The sequence below is a fragment of the Arachis duranensis genome, chromosome 4, assembly GCF_000817695.3.
Source record: "Arachis duranensis cultivar V14167 chromosome 4, aradu.V14167.gnm2.J7QH, whole genome shotgun sequence".
NCBI classification, from domain to species: Eukaryota; Viridiplantae; Streptophyta; class Magnoliopsida; order Fabales; family Fabaceae; genus Arachis; species Arachis duranensis.
In genome coordinates this window covers 105651016-105658642 of record NC_029775.3, presented here as the reverse complement: position 1 = coordinate 105658642, position 7627 = coordinate 105651016, and positions in this window count along the sequence as shown.

Here is a 7627-nt window from a genome sequence, read left to right as displayed (position 1 = left end):
CTTCAAGCAAAATTTTTCCAGATTTTTCACAAATAACTAAGCAATCCAATTTCCTAAAAATGACTTCATATCCAAGATCACATAATTGGCTGATGCTTAGTAAATTGTGTTTCAACCCATCAACAAGTAAAACATCATTTATGAAAGAAGAAAAGCTCTTACCAACTTTATCAATGGCCACTATCTTTCCTTTACCATTATCGCCGAAAGTGACAAACCCTCCATCATATTCATCAAGCATAATGAAGAAGGTTGCCTTTCCGGTCATATATCTAGAACATCCACTATCCATATACCACATATTGTCCTTTCGTTTGGATGCTAGGCAAACCTACAAAAAAATCTCAATTGACCTTAGGTATCCAAATCTTTTTGGATCCTTTGACGTCAAACCATCTTCTTTGTCCCAAGCCATTGTAATCACAAACAATTTTATAAACTTTGTTTTCAATCATTCTTTCAATGAAAAAACATTGAATAGAAAAGTGACCATTCCGATTGCAAAATCTACAAAACCTTTGAGAGGCTGTTTTTCTAAAACTTGTTGGGATTTTCTAAAACTTGTTGAATTTTGAAACCTTGTATTATTTATTGTAGAGAAATTTAAAGCTGGTTCTTGAAGGACTACGATAATATATTCTAATTTTGTGACTTTTATTAACTCTCTATAAAAAGCGTAAATTTATAATATTTGGCCTTCAAATTGTTCTAATTATAAAAGGACTAGTTGGATGTGCTAAAACACTAATGATTTTTGGACATTGTTAATTAAAGACTAATTGTATCTTTTTTATTAATATTTTAAAAAAATTAAATAATTTTTTATTTTAAAAAAATAGTAACTGCCATTTTAAGGTTAATTAATTGATTAAAATACCAAAATTAAATTATTAACATACCCCATGTAAATAATTAAAAAAAAAAACTAAATTATTCTTATAGGATTAACTAAGATGATATGATTGTATTAAAAATTTTTATATATAAAAAATCTAAAATACCCTTATACATAACTTTTAGAGAAAAGGACAATTTAGTCGCTGACCTTTTAACCCGCGGACATTTTCGTCCCTGAGCATTGGAAAATACATTTAAATCCCTGACGTTCCTTAAAATAAGACCGATCAGTCCCCTAGTCCATGAGCCACCCTCAGAACGGATGGAAAACGCTGAGCTGGCTCCCCCTACGCTGACATGGCTCATCGGCGTGCCCACGTGGCAAGTAAGTGGGTTGGAGGTTTTGAAAATGGGACACATTAGTCCCTCTAACACAATACGACGTCGTTCTGAATCCTGCCCTAATATTAAACTTCGTATGGGTCGTTCCTTCATGGTGGCAGCTGGTGTTGAGGAGAAGACTTGTTCAGATTTTGGTAATGGCAACGAAGGGGGCATCATCAACCTCAAGAAGAAGCGTTAGTGGAGTAAGAGAAGAAAAATCCGTTTCAAGCTCAATTCCATGTGGTGTTCATGCTGACCATCCAAACGACGCCGTCGCCCGTAGGTGCTTTTGTGGAGTTTATGCAATAATGTACATGTCGAGGACCAGCAGCAACCCTAACAGAATCTTCTTGGGTTGTCCATTCTATAAGGTAAATTTAAAAATTCTGCCTTTGGTTTGATCTGAGATGGATGCTGACAGTAGATGATTTTGGTGATTTTGACAGGGAAATGAACCTCATTGCAAATTTTTTGTTTGGGTCGATGAGCATCTTGCCAAAATAGGAAGCAATTGTTGCATATGTGAGAGCAGACATATCGTTGGGAAACATGTTGAAGTTGTAGAAGAAGAAGAGGAAAAGAAAGATGAATTGGATCATAGAATGGCCGTTTTGGAGGAGAAGATTATTGCTTTGGAGAAGAAGAAAAACCCATTAGCATTGTGTATTTGTGTAATTATATTTGCTGTTGTTGTTGCCTTTTATGTAGCTATTGCTTGAGAGATGAACTATAACAATCATGATAGAGAATGGTATGTTGTAGGTTCATCTTATGTATTGAAATATGCCATTTTGGCAAGTTATGGGTCCTGTAATCTAAATGGAACTGGAGTTATAATATCAGTATGTTGAACTTATGTTTTGAGTATGTAAATAAACATGGAAACATTGAGGAATTAAAGGCTGTAGTTGCATACATAATTTAGAAAGATGATGTTATATTGCTAAACAGTTCTCATAAATTTTCCCAAAATAAACAAGTCTCAAAATGAACAAGTCTCATAGCCATTGTCTACTAAATATTTCCAAAATGAACAAGTCTCAAAAAATGAGTAGTTTGTTGAAGCTTAAGATGTCAAAAGTAAGCCTCAAACACAAAATACAAGGCATAAGCCAAACTGTTCAGAAATAAGTAGAAACCTAAACTCCAAAATGAGCATAACTATAATGTAGACAGTTCTTCACTTCTTTGGCACAATGGTAGGTGGATTAGGGATGAATTTGAATAATCTGCTTGTGGTCGTGCCTGCTGCCGCTAATGTCTCCTGGGTAGCTGCTGCACTTGTTCCTGGTAGGACTTGAGGTTGTTGTAGGTTAGCGGCGTTTGGCTGACTTTGAGGAGGTTGTGGACTGGGGCATAGCGGAGCTGGTGGCCTGAATATCTTTTGCTTGGGCCTCATCTTCGGTGGAGTTGCTTGACTTTTTTGGGCCGCTATGGATGGTACTTGGAGTGGAGGTCAAAAAGGTATCCTCCTGGTTGCTGGTCCTGGCCTGACTTGGAGTGCTGCTTGTGTTGCTGCCACAGGGTTGGAAGGACCTGGGATGACACCACTTGACCCCTGTGTTGAGAGCTGGGTTGAAAAGCATTGTAATTAGTCAAACCAATTAGACATAGTAGACATTAATTAATCAATTGAACAGTTAGTAAGTTACAGCAGGTGTGGATTGCTGAGCAGCTTTGTCATGATCATGACCAGATGGAGCATCATGAGTAGGTGGAGCATCTTGAGTAGATGGAGCATCCTGATCATAATAGATAACAATGCAAACAGATAAATTACTCCTAGCATAGTTAAGAAATCACATACACTCCTAAAGAAATCAAACATTGAAGTAAACACATATACTCCTAGCATAGTTAAGAAATCAAACAGATTACTCCTAAAGCAAATTACTTACACTATCATTTGGGGCTGACTGTGACAATGGGATGACTGCCAATGACTGAGATGTGGAACCTTTCTTGGGCTTCTTTGCCTTAGGTTTCCAATTGGGATTAGATGGAGCGCCCTTGCATGTCTTGTAGTTATGTCCCGTTGAACCACACTTACTACAAGTCACTTTCAATGACCTCTTCAACTTATCTCCTTGTTGCATCATTGGCTCAGCTGGATCCTTTTGTCTATTATGCACTTTTGGCCTGCCAATTGGCCTCTTTATGATTGGAGGATCCGGCCTTGTGTACTCAGTCCTTGTCCAGAACTCCTCACTTGGCACAGGCTGAATACAATGAGCATATGTCTTGTGTATTGACTCCATGCATAACCATGGATGCACATAATCCTCTGGATGATCATGCCTTTTCCTTATTGCTGCTATGGAATGGATACATGGCATGCCTAACACAAAAGACAACATCATCAACCAGAATTGAGTGCACCAGTAATAAAACAACAATCAGCCAGCAGCTTAAAATATTGAAAACAATTTATTAAAATATCATTCAGCTAGCAAGTTAAAAACAACAAAATCAACATACTAAAACATCATTCAGCCAGCAGTGAAAAGATTGAAAACAATATAACTAATTCTTGAATCAGATTAAGGTAATGCGTTTGAGTAACTTAGAACTTACCAGTTAGCTGCCATTTGTTGCAGGAGCAAGTCTGCCTTATGAGATCAACGTCAACCTTTGTAGCTTTACGAGTAACTTCGAAACGCTTGCGTGCATCATCACCTGTCCAGTCTGCACGCCATTTATTACTAGGCCTTATTAGACGCTCCATCCTCTTCTGCTAAACTGGTGCGAGCTTTCCAGTATAATCACTTAGTAGCTCTTTATGCTTAACCATTCTCCGCATCAGATAGCACCTAATTTCTTCACACATGGTGAGTATAGGCTTGTTTCTATAGCTGACTATCTTTGAGTTGAACACCTCATACATGTTATTTGTGAGGTTGTCCACTTTTGGCCCGTGGGAGAAATACGCCTTGACCCAAGTTGCTGGCTCAAACTTGGAGAGATATTCCCATGCCCCTTGATTAATGCCTTTCAGCTTCTCCATCTGTTCCTTGAATTCGGGTATGGTGGTGCACCTAGCACAATCCCAAACCACCTCCCGAATATACAAATCCTTAAATCGGTTTATGAAGTTTTTCCAAATGTGCATCACACAGTTCCGATGATGTGCATTTGGCATAACTTCTTTCAAAGCAGGCAGCAAATCCTATCAGCAGTACACAAAGGTTTCACCATTAAACATAACTAGTCAATTATGAACAACTGTATTATTAAACTAAGCATAACAGTGAATGAATATCTAACTACAATAGAATTCAGATTGAAATAATTCAACCATTATCAAGTTGTGAATATTACCTTCTGTTGGTCGGACATGAAATTCCAACCATGAGTCTGAACATCCCCCAGATCCTCCTGAAGTAGAGTAAGAAACCATTTCCACGACTCTTTGGTTTCAGACCTTGCAACTCCATAAGAAACAACATAAAATTGATTATTCGCATCTTGTGCCACTGCAGTTAAGAGTTGTCCACCATAGTATGTTTTCAGGAAGCAACCATCAAGGTGGATTAGAGGCCTGCATCCACTCTTGAACCCCTGCTTGCATGCCTCTAACCCTATATACAGCTTATCAAACACAGGAGGGGCTTGAGGAATTGGAGTTACACACAGCTCTGCCCTGGAGCCAGGGTTGCTTCTTAGAATCTCAAACAAGTAATCCCTCACACTATTGTACTGCTCCCTCTCATTGCCCATTATCTTCTCCCTTGCCTCCTTAACTGCTCTGTAGACCATTTTTGGATGTGCAGTGAGTGAGAACTCCTCTCTCAGAAAGTCAACAGCTTCATTTGTTCTCATGTGAGGATGTGAACTCATTCTCTTCTCCACCTTCTTACTAATCCAATGTTGATCAACAGCGTTACTTCCTAGGTCCCTTGCACATGTGTGATCGTTTTTGTAAGTCTTCACCTGATAGCATTGCAGTGATCTGTTGTAAGACAAATGAACTAACCACGGGCAGTCATCATCCTTGCATCCCACCCTAACTCTCTCCCTATCATTCTTAATCCACCTAAGCTCTCCACCCTCAGCAATAAAAGAGTCTTTCACAACTTCTTTAAATCTCTCTATGGTTGCAAACCTTGTCCCTAACTCAAACCTCCCCTCTCCAAAAGCATAATCATCATCAAATTCAGGAAATTTGTGCCTACTGGACTCATCATCTGATGAGTTAGGAGTGTGTAACTCCTCAGAATGGTAATCATATATAGGATCATCATCATCATCATCTTGGACTGTACTGACATAGAACCTCACACTTGGATCTGTGTTGGGCTGTTCTTCATTGGGCCCAAAATCAGCCTCATGATCATTGGGCCCAGATTTAGCATGCTGCTGTATATTGGGTTCACTCCTGGCCTGCTGCCTTCTATTCACCTCAGATGTCCCCTTTCCACTACTCTGTCCCTTCTTTAACCAACTTCTCCTACTCATGTTCACACCTGTCTTCTTTGCATCTGGCTTCTTGGCACATGGCTTCTTTGCAGATGGCTTTCTTGGAGACACAATTTTTTCCTTTCCCTTACTAACTCTCTTCCTTTTGCGTGCTCTGTCCTCATTGCTATTATCACCATCATCACGGTCAGTTTCATGTCCGAGTGGTGGAGGTTTGTAGGGCTCATCCTCCGTACTCTCATACCCATCATTTGAAGATGAACTCTGAATCTCTCCTAACACAGGACTCTTTCCTTTGTTTCCAGCATCCTCCACAATATCAGGCTTATCAACAGGGTGGTCAAAGTACAGGTAAAACTCATTCTTCTTTGTATTCTTCATTATGTTCTCTCGCATGGCATTGATCCCTGCATCCCCTGTCAAACTGTGTAGCCCTGACTCAATGTCATCACTCATTGGATCATACAAATAAACTGCCCTGTACGAATGGTACCCCAAGCCTTTAAAAAGTGTGATCAAGTCCCCAAAATTCACATAATCCAGGTCCATTTCGGGAAATTTCTCTACCTTTCCATTTTCATAAACAAGGGAACCATTACTTTTTCTGACAAAACTACCTCCATGGTAGAAAACGGGCACCACAAACACATCTACCATCTGGAGAAAAAAAACAGAAATCAACGCTCAACTAACTAGACACTCATACATCAATCTCCTACAAAAAAATAGAAACAGAAATCATCCAAGAACTTTTCTTTGCCCTAACATTGAATCAAATTCACTGTTACAACGCACATACAGTTTATACCATTACTATCACCATGCACGTACAACAGTTCATACTTTCATAACAATTGAACTACACAATCAACTCACTAAGCAATACTACTGATTCTTACCTTCTGTAATGAAGACGGCAACTCAGACTGGATTCACACCGAATACACACCGGAACCTTTTCCGTTGGGACGGTGGTTTTTTTGGAGGAAGAAACAGAGTAATCCCGTCTTTGATCTCCAATCTTCCTTAGGGTTTTGTGTAATTCTGTAAAAGCTCTGTGGGTGTAATAGGGATTGCACACAGGGAAAGGAACGATAATGTAAATAAGGGGCAGGCATCAGAACGGCGTCGTATTGTGTTAGAGGGACTAATGTGTCCCGTTTTCAAAACCTCCAACCCACTTACTTGCCACGTGGGCACGCCGATGAGCCATGTCAGCATAGGGGGAGCCAGCTCAGCGTTTTCCGTCCGTTCTGAGGGTGGCTCATGGACGGGGGGACTGATCGGTCTTATTTTAAGGAACGTCAGGGATTTAAATGTATTTTCCAATGTTCAGGGACGAAAATGTCCGCGGGTTAAAAGGTCAGGGACTAAATTGTCCTTTTCTCTAACTTTTAAAAGACTAAAACAAATTTTTATGATTAATTTCAAATTATTAAATGCCTTTTTTATAATAAAACTTCTTTAATTATATTAGAAATTATAAACTTTAATTTTTTAACAGACTAAAATATCTTTATAATTAATGTTCGAAAGAACAAACTAATCCTTAAAGGTTAATTTAAAAAAAAAATCTAAAATACCATGATACGATTAATTCATTTTGTTTAACTGTATTAGAAATTAAAAATTTGAATATGATTAAAAAAAGAAAAATACTCTTGTAATTCATATTTAAAATACTAAAATACCCATTATTAGAAAAAAGATACTAAATTATCTTTTTAGGGTTAATTAAAATTGTTTGATTATATTAAAAATTAGAATATGTATCTAATATAAAAAAGACTAAAATATTTATATACTTAATCTTTAAAAGACAAAAATATTTTTTTAGAATTAATATGAAGAGATTGAAATATTTTTTCATAATAAAAAATATTTAATTATTTTAAAAATTATAAATTGTAAGTTTTAAACAAACTAAAATGCCTTTATAATTAAATTGTAAATTCAAATTTTTTTATTGAATTATTAAAAAAATATTAGT